Source organism: Phyllobates terribilis, unplaced genomic scaffold (assembly GCF_046119375.1).
Source record: "Phyllobates terribilis strain yellow unplaced genomic scaffold, ASM4611937v1 Scaffold_348__1_contigs__length_1988982, whole genome shotgun sequence".
NCBI lineage: Eukaryota > Metazoa > Chordata > Amphibia > Anura > Dendrobatidae > Phyllobates > Phyllobates terribilis.
The window spans coordinates 1,005,572-1,026,006 of NW_027363108.1; positions in this window are offsets into that span (position 1 = coordinate 1,005,572).

Consider the following 20,435-nt stretch of genomic DNA (forward strand, 5'->3'; position numbering starts at 1 on the left):
GTGCACTAAGTGTGTGTCACTGCCTCATACATTGTCCTTTTTTGCCAATTCATAATTTTTCCTGATTTCTCCTATTAGTGTGGTGGTTCCATCCGTATTCAGCTAAATTGGTTCCAAACACACTATATAGGAGTAGTTAGAGGAGCCTTTCTGCAGCATTGGGCCCTGCAGCCCCAGCCAGATTAGTATTAGCCTATTTTTTGCAGCCTCATCTATTGCATTGTAGGTTACCTTCCTACATTGTAATAGCTACAAAAAGTTTGTGATACTATCGTTATTACATCTTTAGGCACATCCAGTGTCTTTTTGTGACAAAAAAAAACTAAATAAAGTTCACCAAACACTCCACTTTACAGTTGTGTAGGCCACATTAGCTCATATTAAAGTCTAGTCCACACGTTATAAAATTAGTGTTTCTTATACCTGTTAGCAGCTGTTCAGGAATAAGCACACTAAGCCCTTAGTACTTTTCTGCCTATCTTTTTCAGTCTACCAAGATGAAGAAGGCAGGGAGTAAGGCATGTGGTCGTGGGCGTGGGCGTGGAGTTTCTGCAGGGAGAGGACGTGAGGATTCTGTGCCTGCAGGGAGAGGACGTGGGGATTCTGTGCCTGCTGCGGGCACCAGTGACTCAGCATCCCCCAGTTTTACCAGGGAACAGTCCTTTATGCGCAGCTTTGTAGGAGCTAGCTGTACCCCACTGCTGCGGGAGGACCAAATTGAAGCCGTTGTCGGATGGATGGCAGCTAACGCATCGACTTCAATTAGTTCCAGATCCTCTCAGGTCCTGAGCACTGAAGAGCACCCATCTGTCTCTTCACCACCTGCCAAATTGCCCAGGCAGTCAGAGAGCCCTGGACAGGAGCCATCTCTACTTCTGTTCTCTGAATCTCTTGGCTTGGAAAGAGGGGGCCAGCCAAGCAGAATTTGAGAATTTGAAGAAGAGGTAGTATGCAGTGATGCGCAACCGTTTTGTCTCTCTGAATCTGAAGAGGCGGGTGGGCCAGTGCCTATGGTCAGCAGCACACCTCAGTACGCATCTGATGATGAGACTCAGGTGCCACTTTCTGGTGCGTACTGTGCTGTCGAGACTACCCAGGAGAAGCAGTTGTTTGAAGAGGGTGGTGTAGATGATGAGGTCCTTGACCCATCATGGCGTGAGGGACAGGAAGGTGGTGGGAGCAGCTCTGAGGAAGAGATTCCCCAAACAGCCCAAAAAGGAGGGAGAGGGAGGGGGCAGACTTGGTTGCCTGTAGCCTCCATTTCGGCACCCATTAGGAGCATGGCTCTTCCAAAATCCAAAGCGGGCGCTCCCAAGCCTTGCAGTGCCTGGTCCTTTTTTGACACAGTTGCAGATGACATTTGCTTTGTCAAATGCAAGCTGTGTAATCAGAAGGTGAAAAGAGGGAAAAGTGTCAGCAACCTCAATACCACAAATATGTGGAAACATGTGCGGACCAAGCACGTGGTGGAGTTACAAAAACACACTGAAGACCTAGGCCAACCTACAGCGCCACCTGCCACCTCTTCAGCTCGTGTTGTAGCCTCTTCCTCCAGCTCACACACAGCTGGTTCGGCTTCCTCACAGGATCGCCATGGAAGAATCTCTGGCACTGTTGTACAGAGACACAGTGTAATTCCACCCACAGCACCACTTTCCCAGTCATCCTCACACTCCCAGGCCAGTCTACAGCCATCGTTAGCACAGGCATGGGAGAAAAGGCGCCCATACTCGGCAAACCACCCCCGAGCACAGGCTCTGAATGCTGGCATTGCTAAACTACTGGCCCTTGAAATGCTATCATTCAGGCTGGTGGAGACTGACACCTTCCGTAACTTTATGGCATTGGCAGTCCCACAATACAACGTGCCCAGCCGCTTTTATTTCAGCAGGCAAGCTGTCCCTGCCCTGCAACATCATGTGGAGGGAAAAATTAAACATGCGCTACAAAACGCCGTCAGTAGCAAGGTCCACCTGACCACCGATGCGTGGACCAGTAAGCATGGACAGGGACGATACCTTTCCCTCACTGCCCATTGGGTAAATGTTGTGGAGCCGGGTACAGATCTTGAGAGTGGCGCTGTACGTGTTCTGCCAACTCCAAGTATTGCAGGAATCCAGTCTGTACACATTGACTCCTCCTCATACTCCAGTTCCTCTGAATCAGCGCTGCAGGAGCCGTCACGGTCTACCTCCACATTGACCCGTGAACGGTTACCTGTTATGATGACCGATATGAGCACAGCCGTGGCCAAACGTCAACAGGCCGTATTAAAATTAATTTCTTTGGGGAATCGAAGGCACATAGCGCAGGAGCTCTGGAATGCCATCAAGCAGCAGAGCGACGTGTGGTTTGTGCCAGCGAATCTCCAGCCAGGCATGGTAGTGTGTGACCATGGCCGAAATCTGGTGGCAGCTCTGGGCCTAGGCAACCTCACTCACATCCCATGTCTGGCACATGTGCTCAACTTGGTCGTGCAGAGTTTTTGAGGGACTATCCGGATCTTGATGCACTGCTTCACAAGGTCTGCATAGAGTGCGCTCACTTGCGGCGTTCCAGCAACGCAAGATCACGCATTGCAGCTCTGCAGCGCCGATTACGTCTTCCGGAACATCGCATCATATGTGACCTACCCACCAAGTGGAATTCAACGTTACATATGTTGGAGAGGTTGTGTGAGCAGCAGGCAGCAGTAATGGAGTACCAGCTGCAGCAGGCGCAAACAAGTCGCAGTGCGCGCTGTTCACACTTCACCACCACTGAGTGGGCCTCTATGAAGGACATTTGCCATGTTTTGCGTGCCTTCGATTATTCCACGCGGATGGCGAGTGCAGATGATGCACTAGTCAGCATGACTATCCCCCTTATCTGCCTGCTTGAAAAAACACTGCAAGCACTAAGGGACGAGGTTTTGGAAGAGGTGGAGGATGAGGAGTCACAAATGCCATCTGCTTCTCTACAGTCTGCGCAACGTGGTTCCTCACAAAGGCCTAGGCAGGGGACACTTTGTGAGGAGGATGAGGAGGAGTCAATGGATGAGGAAGACATCTGTCCAGAGGAGGGAGGTACACAATGCTCTAGTAGTCAGTATCTAGAGCGAGGGTGGGGTGATGCAGAGCAGGCAGAGATCACGCCTCAAGCAGGGGACAGCGTTTCTTGGCCAGTTGGCAGTCTGCAGCACATGGTTGATTTCATGCTGCAGTGCCTGAGAAACGACCGCCGCATCGCCCACATTCTCAACACGGCTGATTATTGGGTGTCCACCCTCCTAGATCCTCACTACCGGGACAACTTACAAAGCCTCATAACACCGTTGAACCGGGAGCGTAAAATGCGGGAATACCAAGACGCACTGGTGCATTCCATCATGTTCTCCATTCCAACCGAGAGCAGTGCTGCTAGTGCTTTACAAAGCAGCTCAGTGCGTCGAGGCAGTGGAGGAAGCTCTGCACAAAGAGGGAGCAGAAGCAGCGCCTCAGCACAAGGCAAGACCACTATGGCCGAAATGTGGCAAAGTTTTGTGTCCCCGCCGCCACAAATGTCTACACCATCACAGATGGCTCCAGTCAGCAGGAGGCAACGTTTCCGTCAGATGGTGACAGACTACATGTCTTGCCCTCTTAGTGTACTCCCAGACGGCTCTTCTCCCTTCAAGTTTTGGGTCTGTAAGCTGGATACAGGCCAGAGCTTAGTCAGTATGCATTGGAGGTGCTGGCTTGCCCTGCTGCTAGTGTATTATCGGAACGCGTCTTTAGTGCCGCAGGTGGTGTACTAACAGACCGTCGCATGCGACTATCCTCCGATAACGTTGACCGGCTTACTTTTCTCAAAATGAACAAGGCCTGGATCTCTCATGAATTTGCCAGTCCTCTTCCAGAATAAATAATTGGTTGGCAACAGTATCCAGGTCTCCTGTTGTGTTCATGTTTCTACCACCTGAACTGTAATCCCTGAGCTCCAACACCGCCAGTTGGCGCTCGGAAGTGCCGTCTGCACAGTCAACACTTGCTGCCGTGTTATTGGGGTTCAGTAACGTCAGCTGTTCCCCTGCTGTGCGGACGGCAATTTCTCCTGCTCTGTCCACATTCTCACTACTACAGATTTTAAAGTTGCTCCAATTACACCTCTGGCTCCTCTGTTTTCAGTATTATCCCTGAGCTCCAACACCGCCAGTTGGCGCTCGGAAGTGCCGTCTGCACAGTCAACACTTGCTGCCGTGTTATTGGGGTTCAGTAACGTCAGCTGTTCCCCTGCTGTGCGGACGGCAATTTCTCCTGCTCTGTCCACATTCTCACTACAACAGATTTTAAAGTTGCTCCAATTACACCTCTGGCTCCTCTGTTTTCAGTATTATCCCTGAGCTCCAACACTGCCAGTTGGCGCTCGGAAGTGCCGTCTGCACAGTCAACACTTGCTGCCGTGTTATTGGGGTTCAGTAACGTCAGCTGTTCCCCTGCTGTGCGGACGTCAATTTCTCCTACTCTGTCCACATTCTGACTACTACAGATTTTAAAGTTGCTCCAATTACACCTCTGGCTCCTCCGTTTTCAGTATTATCCCAGAGCTCCAGCACCGCCAGTTGGCGCTTGGAAGTGCTGTCTGCACAGTCAACACTTGCTGCCGTGTTATTGGGGTTCAGTAACGTCAGCTGTTCCCCAGCTGTGTGTCCGGCAAATTCTCCTGCTTTGTCCACATCCACTGTACTACTGATTTAAAACTTGCTCCAATTACACCTCTGGCTCCTCTGTTTTCAGTATTATCCCTGAGCTCCAACACCGCCAGTTGGCACTTGGAAGTGCCGTCTGCACAGTCAACACTTGCTGCCGTGTTATTGAGGTTCAGTAATGTCAGCTGTTCCCCTGCTGTGCGGACGGCAATTTCTCCTGCTCTGTCCACATTCTCACTACTACAGATTTTAAAGTTGCTCCAATTACACCTCTGGCTCCTCTGTTTTCAGTATTATCCCTGGGCTCCAATACCGCTAGTTGCTGCTCAGAAGTGCCGTCTGCACAGTCAACGCTTGCTCCAGTGTTATTGGGGTTCAGTAACGTCAGCTGTTCCCCAGCTATGTGTCCGGCAAATTCTCCTGCTTTGTCCACATTCACACTACTACAGATTTTAAAGTTGCTCTAATTACACCTCTGCTCCTCTGTTTTCAGTATTATCCCTTGGCTCCAATACCGCTAGTTGCTGCTCAGAAGTGCCGTCTGCACAGTCAACGCTTGCTCCAGTGTTATTGGGGTTCAGTAACGTCAGCTGTTCCCCAGCTGTGTGTCTGGCAAATTCTCCTGCTTTGTCCACGTCCACTGTACTACTGATTTAAAACTTGCTCCAATTACACCTCTGGCTCCTCTGTTTTCAGTATTTACCCTGGGCTCCAATACCGCTAGTTGCTGCTCAGAAGTGCCATCTGCACAGTCAACGCTTGCTCCAGTGTTATTGAGGTTCAGTAACGTCAGCTGTTCCCCAGCTGTGTGTCAGGCAAATTCTCCTGCTTTGTCCACATCCACTGTACTACTGATTTAAAACTTGCTCCAATTACAACTCTGGCTCCTCTGTTTTCAGTATTTACCCTGGGCTCCAATACCGCTAGTTGCTGCTCAGAAGTGCCGTCTGCACAGTCAACGCTTGCTCCAGTGTTATTGGGGTTCAGTAACGTCAGCTGTTCCCCAGCTGTGTGTCCGGCAAATTCTCCTGCTTTGTCCACATTCACACTACTACAGATTTTAAAGTTGCTCCAATTACACCTCTGGCTCCTCTGTTTTCAGTATTATCCCTGGGCTCCAATACGGCTAGTTGCTGCTCAGAAGTGACATCTGCACAGTCAACGCTTGCTCCAGTGTTATTGGGGTTCTGTAACGTCAGCTGTTCCCCAGCTGTGTGTCCAGTAAATTCTCCTGCTTTGTCCACATCCACTGTACTACTGATTTAAAACTTGCTCCAATTACGTCTCTGGCTCCTCTGTTTTTAGTATTTACCCTGGGCTCCAATACCGCTAGTTGCTGCTCAGAAGTGCCGTCTGCACAGTCAACGCTTGCTCCAGTGTTATTGGGGTTCAGTAACGTCAGCTGTTCCCCAGCTGTGTGTCCGGCTAATTCTCCTGCTTTGTCTACATCCACTGTACTACTGATTTAAAACTTGCTCCAATTACACCTCTGGCTCCTCTGTTTTTAGTATTATCCCTGGGCTCCAATAACGCTAGTTGCTGCTCAGAAGTGCCGTCTGCACAGTCAACGCTTGCTCCAGTGTTATTGGGGTTCAGTAACGTCAGCTGTTCCCCAGCTGTGTGTCCGGCAAATTCTCCTGCTTTGTCCACATCCACTGTACTACTTATTTAAAACTTGCTCCAATTACACCTCTGGCTACTCTGTTTTTAGTATTTACCCTGGGCTCCAATACCGCTAGTTGCTGCTCAGAAGTGCCATCTGCACAGTAAATGCTTGCTCCAGTGTTATTGGGGTTCAGTAACGTCAGCTGTTCCCCAGCTGTGTGTCCGGCAAATTCTCCTGCTTTGTCCACATTCACACTACTACAGATTTTAAAGTTGCTCCAATTACGCCTCAGGCTCCACTCTGTTTTTAGTATTTACCCTGGGTTCCAGCACCGCCAGCTGTTTCCCAGCAGTGTCTTTGGCACGAGTACTCCCTCCTGCCCAGCCTGGTTCCAGCACGCCAGCTGTTTCCGGGTAGTGTCAACGTCACTTTGCCTCCAGTGCGTTGTCCTGTCGTGTTGCAGTCGGGTTAGCCGACTCTATGGTGCCTGCAGTTTAAGTGACTCCTATGTGGGCTGCGGGATCTGGCAATGAAGTTTGGTTCCATAGTGCCAATAGGACAAGCACCCCCTGTAGGACTGTGGGTTTTGGTAACTGCGGCCGGCTCGCGGCCTTGAAACTTTTTTTTACATGGGTACCTTATGCTACCCATCCGGGTTCCAGTACTGTCAGCTGGTTCTCGGCAGTGCCTTTGGATTAGGTGCCTCCTTCTCGGTATTCAAGTTCCACCAACGTCTGCTGGTCCTTGGAAGTGCTTTCTGGCACAGGTACCTCCTGCTTAGTAACTGAGTTCCAGTACCGTCAGCTGGTCTTTGGTAGTTCCATTGGCTCTTGTACCTTCTGCTACCCATCCGGGTTCCAGTACCGTCAGCTGGTCCTCGGTAGTTCCTCAGCCTTCTTGTACCTTCTGCTACATTTCCAAGTGCAAGCTTTTTGAAATTGTTCTTGGTAATCACTCTGGATATCCCTGATGAGGACCCTGAAGACGAGGACCCTGAAGACCAACCTGAAGAAGACGAGGACCCCGAAGACAACGACCCTGAAGACGAGGACCCTGAAGACCACCCCGAAGAAGACGAGGACCCTGAAGACGAGGACCCCGAAGACGACGACCCTGAAGACGAGGACCCCGAAGAAGACGACGACCCTGAAGACCACCCCGAAGAAGACCAAGAAGATGACACTGAAGAAGTTGACCAAGAGGACAAAGAAGAGAAGACAACCACCAAGATACAGAAGAACAAGAGACAGAAAACCAAGAAGCAGAAGTATAAGAAGCTGCAGAACAAAAAGCGGAAGAACATTAAGCATAAGACTAAAAATCAGAGCAAAAGATAATATCTAAATTATAAGCAGAAGATGACTAAGCAGTTTAGGGGGGCGAGTCCGTTCCTCCTCGTGGTGCCCCTGGAAAAGACCTGCTGCTGCAGGTAAAACTGAACGCGGACAAATCCTGTTGTAAATCTTTTGTGACGGGCAGAACAAAAGGTGTAATGTCCAACCTTTTATAGATAACAACTACAGGAATGCCTGTCACAAATAAGAATATGATGAAGAAGAAGAATATGAAGAAGATGAAGAAGTAGAATATGAAGAATGTAAAAAAAAAGAATAATACGAAGAAGGTGAAGAAGAAGAAGATGAAGAAGGTGAAGAAGAAGTGGATGAAAAAGATGCTGAGGATGATGAAGGAGAAAGTGTGGGAGAAGTAAAAAAGAAGGTGAAGAGCATGGAAGTAGTGAAACATAAATATCTGACAAAATATAAAAATACTTAACATAGTCAATATTTCCGTAACTCAGAACGTCTTAAAAAAAATATTAATTCCAGAAAGGGGCTGGAGGCAGGGCAACCTAGAAGGAAGCCCCACATGACCGGGATGGGCCAGCAGGGTGTAATTTGAATCCCAATAATTGGGATTGGGTAGAGGTCAGGAAGGGCGGGCATTGGGACGGGGGTGGAGATGGGGGAAGAGAGGTATAAGAAGCAAAAGTGCGGGAAACGGTTAGTCCAGAGGAGAAGAGCATAGGAAAAAGTAACAGAGGAACACTTTAAAAAAAAAAAAAAATCTTATCTTAATTCCAAATCGTTTGGGACGCTTCTCTGGCTGTCATGGAGTCTGTGGAGTCCCTTGTCGCTAGGTTGAGGGAGACAGCAAGATCCAGGCGAGGAGGATGGCTCGAGGCCCAGCTGTCCGGTCTGCTGGGGAATGCAGGTGAAGAAGAATCCACGTCGGGATCAGGAAGAACCGCCAGGAGGATGCGGCCACCCGAGAGGCTCTCCCCGGAGATGGTGGGTACGGGCCGCAGGCGCAGGCTGCGGAGCCCCTCAGGGGACCCTGCGTCTGGTGACCATGCCGGCGGAACCCCCCGCCAGCGTTCACGCCGCGGCAGGAATCTGCCCAGCCGCCCTGCTGGCTCCAAAAGTGTCGGGTTGCGGTCCAGGAAGATGGTGCCCCGCTCCGTTGTGGAAGGAAGGCCCATGCTGCAGACGCGTCATCCAGGGGGCGGGGCCTCACCGGAAGGGCGGCCCACGTCACTTCCGCCCCAGGAAACAGACAGCAGGAACGACAGGCCTATCAGCGGCGGGCGCGCGGACACGCCCCCCGCTCCAAGATCCCGCGGCAACGTGCGGAGCGGGAAATTCAAAAGACGGAACACCAGCGCTACTGCAGAGGCGGATAACGGAGGGAACACTAGCGCTGCAGGCACACCTGGCGAGGTACCTGTCGGGGTGCCTGCTAGACAGACCAGCAGGGGAAGGATGCAGCAGAGGCACACGGGCAGGCAGCAATTCCAGGACCTCCTGCCTGGCCCAAGTCACACCAGGCAGAGGGATGAGGCGGCAGGCAGCAGCATGGGGTTGCCTGGCAGTTTTTCGCTGTCTGACACCGATCGGGCCAGGGAGTCCGGATCTGTTAATCAAGACCGTACATGGATGGCGGTGAGGACCGGCGCAGAGATGAGTGGAGGACGAGCGGCTGGGACATCAACATGGGCTCGGGTCCCCCCTGGTGACGTGGAGGCCAGGGGCGCGGGCCCTGAGCGCATGGAGGCGGGCGCATTGGACTTCGGTGGAGATCAAGGCGAAGCAAGGAATCGTCAGGACTCGGGGCGTATGGCTGGCGGGGACACAGCACCCGTGCAGCTCGGTGAGTATGCATCTATGTATGGTTTGTCGCCCGCGGGGTGTTTAGCGGACGGGGTGGGGGATAGGCAGTTGGCGGGCCCCAGCGGGGGAAATGTTAGAGGAGGTAGTGGGTCTGATGTATGCGGGATTAGGGATATGTTGGTTAACATGTCGCGCATTCTGGCCAGATTAGAAGGCGAATCGGTCAGGTCAGCGGCGGTGGCAGCCGGGATACCGTCTGGGGTGTCGGTGTGTGTGCAGACGGAAAAGGAGAAAGGGGATACCGTAAAACTGGATGATAGGGCGAAAGGGGAAGTATATGTGTGTTTTGAGGGGCCGTTAGGGGCGCATTTAAAAAAAGAGGTTAAGGAAAAAATTTGGCGGGATGAGTATGTGGAAATTTTTTCCCTTCTTCCGTTGGAAAAGTTTAACCTGGATAAGGGAAAAAAGGACGACAGTAAGAAAGAGGAGGAAGAAAAGCGCAGGTGGAGGTTGATTCCACAGACGTTTGTTAACTGGTTACAAGCTTTTGCGATAATGGCTAGCGTTATTGGGGAAAAGGCTCCTGATAATTGCTCAGGGCTGTTTTGCTACTTGGACGCCATTGGGGAGGCTCATAGGACTTATGGGGGTCAGGCATGGTTACGGTATGACGAGCATTTTCGTCAGAGGAAGGCAGTTCGCCCGGAGATTAGATGGGATCAAAAGGACATTGGATTGTGGCTGAAGGTTATGGCCCCAGTGAGGTATGGGCAGTCCTTTCACGGGAGCAACAGTTGCGGGAACCAATCAGCAGGACATGGGGGAAACCGTCAGGGGGCACAAAGCACTAAGAAAGAAGCGGGAACTTGCTGGCAATTCAATGATGGCCATTGCAAATATGGGAGCTCCTGTAAATTTAAACATGTGTGCTCCCATTGTAGTGGAGGGTCACACGGAGCAACAAAATGTTTTAAAAAGGGTAAGGGAAAGCCGACAGTGGGTACCGGTCAAGGGGGTGACTCCAGTGAGGGGGCACGTGATGGCCCCCTTTCTAAGTAGGTATCCGGATCAGTTGAAGGCTAAGGTTATTTCGGACGGTTTTTTGGAAGGTTTTAGAATACCTCTTCCTGAGCACGAGGTCCCCGTTTCAGTAAAAAATTTGTTGTCTGCCTCCCTTCATCCTGATGTGGTCAGTGTGAAATTGGCTAAGGAAGTGGAGTTGGGCAGGATGCGGGACCGTTTCAGGACTTACCTAGTAGCAAAGTGATTTTCTCGCCACTGGGGGTTGTGCCCAAAAAAGAGAGGAATAAGTTTCGGTTAATTCAGCATTTGTCGTACCCGAAGGGGCTCTCGGTGAACGATGGCATTGCACAAGAATTGTGTTCAGTTGAATATACTTCATTTGATGCTGCGGTGCAATGGGTACTGCGATATGGGTCAGGATCGTTGCTAGCAAAAACGGATATCGAGTCGGCTTTTAGGTTGCTGCCAGTTCAGCCGGATAGTATCCCGTTGTTAGGTTGTTTTTGGAATGGGGCATATTACGTGGATAGGTGTTTGCCAATGGGTTGTGCAATTTCTTGTTCTTTGTTTGAAACGTTTAGTACATTTTTGGAATGGGTTGTGAAGGACCTGGCATCAGTTAAGTCAGTCATTCATTATTTGGATGATTTCTTGTTTATAGGCCCTCCGCAATCGTTGTTGTGTAGGAATTTATTAGGTACTATGGTGTGGGTGGCAGAGCATTTTGGCGTACCATTGGCTGAAGAAAAGACAGAAGACCCTTGCACAACCATAAGTTTTTTGGGCATTGTAATTGATACAGAAAGAATGGAGTGTCGGTTACCGGAGGACAAATTGATTTTGCTCAAGCAGGAGGTTGATAGAGTCGGGAGGTTGCGCACGGTGACCCTGAGGGAGTTGCAATCGCTGTTAGGGCGACTGAATTTTGCATGCTGGATTATGCCAATGGGCAGAATATTTTGTCGCAGGTTGTCAGGCGCGACAGCAGGAGTGCGGGCCCCCCATCATTTTATTCGGCTAAATAGGGAACACAAGGAGGATCTAAAGGTTTGGAAGCTGTTTTTGGAAAGTTATAACGGCAGGTCATTAATCCAGCAGGAGTTCTTAAGCAGCTTTGATTGTGAGATATTTACGGATGCGGCAGGAGGTGCTGGTTATGGGGCCTATTGGAAAGGGAGGTGGAGTGTTGGAGTATGGCCGGGCGAGTGGACGGAGAAGGGTCTTACGAAGAATTTGGCTTTTTTGGAATTGTTTCCCATCGTTGTTGCGGTTACTATTTGGGATGAGTGTTTTGCCAACAGGAGAATTCGGTTTCATTGCGACAACATGGGAGTGGTGTCTGTCATCAACAGCTTGTCTGCCTTGTCCCCGCCTGTGATTAGGCTGCTGAGGGAACTAGTTCTTTGTTGCCTTAACTTGAGCGCTTGGATTACAGCAGTACATGTTCCAGGTGTGCAAAATACCATAGCAGATGCCTTGTCTCGTTTTCAGTGGGACCGTTTTCGGGCGCTAGCACCAGAGGCCGAGGATGCGGGACAGGAATGCCCTTCGCATTTGTGGCAGCTGGTTATGGAAGAGCAGGACGTTTAATACAGGAGTCCATTGCAAGGCAGACTTGGGCATCATAAGAGGCATCATGGCGAGTATGGCAAAGCTGGATTTTGCAGTGGGGTGGCGTGGAGAGTGAGGGAGATAGAGAGATGGAGGTGTTGTTTCTTGTGGGAAAGGCAGCGGAGAGCGGATGGTCTGTTTCAAAAGTTAGTAAATTTGTTGCAGGATTGGCATTCGGTTTTAGATTACAGGGGTTAAAAGATGTTACAAAATCGTTTTTAGTGAAACAAGCAATTAAGGGCTTTAGGAGGGGAAGTAAAGTGTTAGATAAACGAAGACCGGTGACTTTTAGTATTTTAGAGCAGTTGGGTTTTGCGTTGGATAAGATCTGTTGTTCGGTTTTTGAAGCCACACTGTTTAGGTTGGCTTTTTCATGGGCGTTTTTCGGCGCACTAAGATTAGGTGAGTTGGTGGCACCAAGTAGGAATAAGGTTGGGGGTTTGTTTGCCGAGGACGTGAGCGGTCGGGACAGGTGCATTGAATTCTGGATCAGGAGGGGGAAGACGGATCAATTGGGCAGAGGCAAGCCAGTGGTATTGGGGGAAGTTGATGGATCGTTTATGTGTCCTAGGAGATGTTTAATGGCTTATTGGCAAGTCTGGTCAGGACGTAAGGGCCCATTATTGTGTCATAAAAATGGTGAGTTTTTGTCTCGTTTTCAATTTATTGCAGTGTTTAAGAAAGGGATCATAGAATTGGGCCTTAGCCCTGAGGTTTACGGGTCGCATTCGTTCAGAATCGGTGCGGCGTCAGAAGCGGACGGTTTGGGTTTAGGAAAGGATGTGATAAAACGCATCAGGAGGTGGAGTTCAGATCGTTATCTGTCCTATGTACGGCATTAGGTGTGCAGGCTTATGTTTTATCTGGTCAGAAGTGAATACAATTCTTTGGTTGTCTTTTTGCAGGTGGCATCCCGTTATTAGTCTGGATTCTCGGACACTCTTTCGTTCATTGGGGGGCCGAACGGTAGGCAATTGGGTTTTAGCAGGGAGCAAGCGGTGGTTCGGTGGCTGGGTTTTCGAGGGATGGTATGGAGAAGGGTGCTGTCTGAATTCCATAAGGCGGCTCGTTTGGACCGGGCGCCGGATATTTTTGTAGTGCATTTGGGGGGGAATGATTTGGGGTCTCGGCCGGTTAGGGAATTGATGAGGGATATTCGGATTGATTTTTTAAGGTTGTGGACATCTTTTCCGGGGGTGTTAACGGTTTGGTCTGACATTGTACCGAGGAAAAAATGGAGGGAGGCTAGATCAGTGAAGGGCATTAACAGGGTACGAGTTAAGTTAAATAGGGCCATAGCAGCGTTTGTCGGTAGGAACGGGGAAATAAGTGTTCGGCATCTTGATCTTGAGGCGGGGGTTGGAGAATTTTGGGCTAAGGATGGCGTACATCTGAACGATGTTGGAATTGATTTGTGGACATTGGCTATACAGGAGGGGATTGAGAGGGCCATGGCGGTGTTGGGGCGCTCACAAGCCTGAGGTGGTCAGGGCTGTTCGTTTGTGGCGGGGGGTGGGGTTCTTGGAGTTGGCACAGAAGTGTCGGTGGAAAATTATTTGAATTTTACAGGCAGTGCCTTGATTAAGCGGGGTGATCTGGCATCTGGTTTTTGGGGCTCTGGACGGGGTTTTACCCTGGGAGCTTTTGGTGCCCTCGAGCTGGTGATGGACGGCTGAGGGTAACACGGTGGTTCAACTTCGGTTTAGTTTTGCCAGATCAATTTTTAACTCCAAGAACCCTCCCTTCTTATTTATTTCATAATAATGTATATATGTTAATGTTGTTTGTTAATAAAATGGCCGCTGTGGCCAAATTTATCCAAAGAAAATTACAGGTGCAGTGTTTTTATTTGTAAAGTATGTAAGTGTGGTAAGATGGGGGTGGAGGCATATGAACAGTGGAACCCGGGTTGGCCGTATACGGTCATGCTATTCCATTTGATTGGGCTAAACCTCTATGCCTTTATTGTCTCCCCCACCTCCCCCAATACATTCTACATTATTCTTAGTTGTTTTCCTTCATGTAGAATTAACCTACAAGGAAAGAAAGGGTTTATTTTCATTCCGATATTTCTGTCCCATTGACTTGCATTGGTTTCCGGTATCGGAATCGGCGATATCCGATACTTTTTGGGTATCGGCCCGATCCAATCCGATCCGATATTTCCCGATATCGGAAGGTATCGCTCAACACTAAATACCAGTAATTACTGATCGGTGTACTATGGTAACACTGCCTGGCACAAGTCACTATCACTCCTAATACCAGTAATTACTGATCGGTGTACTATGATAACACTGCCTGGCACAAGTCACTATCACTCCTAATACCAGTAATTACTGATCGGTGTACTATGGTAACACTGCCTGGCACAAGTCACTATCACTCCTAATACCAGTAATTACTGATCAGGATACTATGGTAACACTGCCTGGTACAAGTCACTATCACTCCTAATACCAGTAATTACTGATCAGGATACTATGGTAACACTGCCTGGCACAAGTCACTATCACTCCTAATACCAGTAATTACTGATCGGTGTACTATGATAACACTGCCTGGCACAAGTCATTATCACATCTAATACCAGTAATTACTGATCGGTGTACTATGATAACACTGCCTGGCACAAGTCATTATTACACCTAATACCAGTAATTACTGATCGGTGTACTATGGTAACACTGCCTGGCACAAGTCATTATCACATCTAATACCAGTAATTACTGATCGGTGTACTATGATAACACTGCCTGGTACAAGTCACTATCACACCTAATACCAGTAATTACTGATCGGTGTACTATGGTAACACTGCCTGGCACAAGTCACTATCACACCTAATACCAGTAATTACTGATCGGTGTACTATGATAACACTGCCTGGCACAAGTCACTATCACACCTAATACCAGTAATTACTGATCGGTGTACTATGATAACACTGCCTGGTACAAGTCACTATCACACCTAATACCAGTAATTACTGATCGGTGTACTATGGTAACACTGCCTGGCACAAGTCATTATCACATCTAATACCAGTAATTACTGATCGGTGTACTATGATAACACTGCCTGGTACAAGTCACTATCACACCTAATACCAGTAATTACTGATCGGTGTACTATGGTAACACTGCCTGACACAAGTCATTATCACATCTAATACCAGTAATTACTGATCGGTGTACTATGATAACACTGCCTGGCACAAGTCACTATCACACCTAATACCAGTAATTACTGATCGGTGTACTATGATAACACTGCCTGGTACAAGTCACTATCACACCTAATACCAGTAATTACTGATCGGTGTACTATGGTAACACTGCCTGGCACAAGTCATTATCACTCCTAATACCAGTAATTACTGATCGGTGTACTATGGTAACACTGCCTGGCACAAGTCACTATCACTCCTAATACCAGTAATTACTGATCGGTGTACTATGGTAACACTGCCTGGCACAAGTCACTATCACTCCTAATACCAGTAATTACTGATCGGTGTACTATGATAACACTGCCTGGCACAAGTCATTATCACACCTAATACCAGTAATTACTGATCGGTGTACTATGGTAACACTGCCTGGCACAAGTAATTATCACATCTAATACCAGTAATTACTGATCGGTGTACTATGATAACACTGCCTGGTACAAGTCACTATCACACCTAATACCAGTAATTACTGATCGGTGTACTATGATAACACTGCCTGGCACAAGTCATTATCACTCCTAATACCAGTAATTACTGATCAGTGTACTATGGTAACACTGCCTGGCACAAGTCACTATCACTCCTAATACCAGTAATTACTGATCGGTGTACTATGGTAACACTGCCTGGCACAAGTCATTATCACTCCTAATACCAGTAATTACTGATCGGTGTACTATGATAACACTGCCTGGCACAAGTCATTATCACACCTAATACCAGTAATTACTGATCGGTGTACTATGGTAACACTGCCTGGCACAAGTAATTATCACATCTAATACCAGTAATTACTGATCGGTGTACTATGGTAACACTGCCTGGTACAAGTCACTATCACACCTAATACCAGTAATTACTGATCGGTGTACTATGATAACACTGCCTGGCACAAGTCATTATCACATCTAATACCAGTAATTACTGATCGGTGTACTATGGTAACACTGCCTGGCACAAGTCACTATCACACCTAATACCAGTAATTACTGATCGGTGTACTATGATAACACTGCCTGGCACAAGTCATTATCACACCTAATACCAGTAATTACTGATCGGTGTACTATGGTAACACTGCCTGGCACAAGTCACTATTACTCCTAATACCAGTAATTACTGATCGGTGTACTATGGTAACACTGCCTGGCACAAGTCACTATCACACCTAATACCAGTAATTACTGATCAGTGTACTATGATAACACTGCCTGGCACAAGTCATTATCACACCTAATACCAGTAATTACTGATCGGTGTACTATGGTAACACTGCCTGGCACAAGTCACTATTACTCCTAATACCAGTAATTACTGATCGGTGTACTATGGTAACACTGCCTGGCACAAGTCACTATCACACCTAATACCAGTAATTACTGATCAGTGTACTATGATAACACTGCCTGGCACAAGTCATTATCACATCTATTACCAGTAATTACTGATCGGTGTACTATGGTAACACTGCCTGGTACAAGTCACTATCACACCTAATACCAGTAATTACTGATCGGTGTACTATGATAACACTGCCTGGCACAAGTCATTATCACATCTAATACCAGTAATTACTGATCGGTGTACTATGGTAACACTGCCTGGCACAAGTCACTATCACACCTAATACCAGTAATTACTGATCGGTGTACTATGGTAACACTGCCTGGTACAAGTCACTATCACACCTAATACCAGTAATTACTGATCGGTGTACTATGGTAACACTGCCTGGTACAAGTCACTATCACACCTAATACCAGTAATTACTGATCGGTGTACTATGATAACACTGCCTGGCACAAGTCATTATCACATCTAATACCAGTAATTACTGATCGGTGTACTATGGTAACACTGCCTGGTACAAGTCACTATCACACCTAATACCAGTAATTACTGATCGGTGTACTATGATAACACTGCCTGGCACAAGTCATTATCACATCTAATACCAGTAATTACTGATCGGTGTACTATGGTAACACTGCCTGGTACAAGTCACTATCACACCTAATACCAGTAATTACTGATCGGTGTACTATGATAACACTGCCTGGCACAAGTCATTATCACTCCTAATACCAGTAATTACTGATCGGTGTACTATGGTAACACTGCCTGGCACAGTCATTATCACACCTAATACCAGTAATTACTGATCGGTGTACTATGGTAACACTGCCTGGCACAAGTCACTATCACTCCTAATACCAGTAATTACTGATCGGTGTACAATGGTAACACTGCCTGGCACAAGTCATTATTACACCTAATACCAGTAATTACTGATCGGTGTACTATGGTAACACTGCCTGGCACAAGTCATTATCACACCTAATATTAGTAATTACTGATCGGTGTACTATGGTAACACTGCCTGGCACAAGTCATTATTACACCTAATACCAGTAATTACTGATCGGTGTACTATGGTAACACTGCCTGGCACAAGTCATTATCACACCTAATACCAGTAATTACTGATCGTTGTACTATGATAACACTGCCTGGCACAAGTCATTATCACACCTAATACCAGTAATTACTGATCGGTGTACTATGATAACACTGCCTGGCACAAGTCATTATCACACCTAATACCAGTAATTACTGATCGGTGTACTATGGTAACACTGCCTGGCACAAGTCATTATCACACCTAATACCAGTAATTACTGATCGGTGTACTATGGTAACACTGCCTGGCAAAAGTCATTATCACTCCTAATACCAGTAATTACTGATCGGTGTACTATGGTAACAATGCCTGGCACAAGTCATTATCACACCTAATACCAGTAATTACTGATCGGTGTACTATGATAACACTGCCTGGCACAAGTCATTATCACACCTAATACCAGTAATTACTGATCGGTGTACTATGGTAACACTGCCTGGCACAAGTCATTATCACACCTAATACCAGTAATTACTGATCGGTGTACTATGATAACACTACCTGGTACAAGTCACTATCACTACTAATACCAGTAATTACTGATCGGTGTACTATGGTAACACTGCCTGGCACAAGTCACTATCACTCCTAATACCAGTAATTACTGATCGGTGTACTATGATAACACTGCCTGGTACAAATCACTATCACTACTAATACCAGTAATTACTGATCGGTGTACTATGGTAACACTGCCTGGCACAAGTCATTATCACTCCTAATACCAGTAATTACTGATCGGTGTACTATGGTAACACTGCCTGGCACAAGTCACTATCACTCCTAATACCAGTAATTACTGATCGGTGTACTATGGTAACACTGCCTGGCACAAGTCATTATCACACCTAATACCAGTAATTACTGATCGGTGTACTATGATAACACTGCCTGGCACAAGTCATTATCACATCTAATACCAGTAATTACTGATCGGTGTACTATGGTAACACTGCCTGGCACAAGTCATTATCACTCCTAATACCAGTAATTACTGATCGGTGTACTATGGTAACACTGCCTGGCACAAGTCACTATCACTCCTAATACCAGTAATAACTGATCGGTGTACTATGGTAACACTGCCTGGCACAAGTCATTATCACATCTAATACCAGTAATTACTGATCGGTGTACTATGATAACACTGCCTGGTACAAGTCACTATCACTCCTAATACCAGTAATTACTGATCGGTGTACTATGATAACACTGCCTGGCACAAGTCATTATCACTCCTAATACCAGTAATTACTGATCAGTGTACTATGGTAACACTGCCTGGCACAAGTAACTATCACTCCTAATACCAGTAATTACTGATCGGTGTACTATGGTAACACTGCCTGGCACAAGTAACTATCACTCCTAATACCAGTAATTACTGATCGGTGTACTATGGTAACACTGCCTGGCACAAGTCATTATCACACCTAATACCAGTAATTACTGATCGGTGTACTATGGTAACACTGCCTGGCACAAGTCATTATCACATCTAATACCAGTAATTACTGATCGGTGTACTATGGTAACACTGCCTGGTACAAGTCACTATCACACCTAATACCAGTAATTACTGATCGGTGTACTATGGTAACACTGCCTGGCACAAGTCATTATCACACCTAATACCAGTAATTACTGATCGGTGTACTATGATAACACTGCCTGGCACAAGTCATTATCACATCTAATACCAGTAATTACTGATCGGTGTACTATGGTAACACTGCCTGGCACAAGTCATTATCACTCCTAATACCAGTAATTACTGATCGGTGTACTATGGTAACACTGCCTGGCACAAGTCACTATCACTCCTAATACCAGTAATAACTGATCGGTGTACTATGGTAACACTGCCTGGCACAAGTCATTATCACATCTAATACCAGTAATTACTGATCGGTGTACTATGATAACACTGCCTGGTACAAGTCACTATCACTCCTAATACCAGTAATTACTGATCGGTGTACTATGATAACACTGCCTGGCACAAGTCATTATCACTCCTAATACCAGTAATTACTGATCAGTGTACTATGGTAACACTGCCTGGCACAAGTAACTATCACTCCTAATACCAGTAATTACTGATCGGTGTACTATGGTAACACTGCCTGGCACAAGTAACTATCACTCCTAATACCAGTAATTACTGATCGGTGTACTATGGTAACACTGCCTGGCACAAGTCATTATCACACCTAATACCAGTAATTACTGATCGGTGTACTATGGTAACACTGCCTGGCACAAGTCATTATCACATCTAATACCAGTAATTACTGATCGGTGTACTATGGTAACACTGCCTGGCACAAGTCATTATCACACCTAATACCAGTAATTACTGATCGGTGTACTATGATAACACTGCCTGGCACAAGTCATTATCACACCTAATACCAGTAATTACTGATCGGTGTACTATGATAACACTGCCTGGCACAAGTCATTATTACACCTAATACCAGTAATTACTGATCGGTGTACTATGATAACACTGCCTGGCACAAGTCATTATTACACCTAATACCAGTAATTACTGATCGGTGTACTATGGTAACACTGCCTGGCACAAGTCATTATCACACCTAATACCAGTAATTACTGATCGGTGTACTATGATAACACTGCCTGGCACAAGTCATTATCACACCTAATACCAGTAATTACTGATCGGTGTACTATGATAACACTGCCTGGCACAA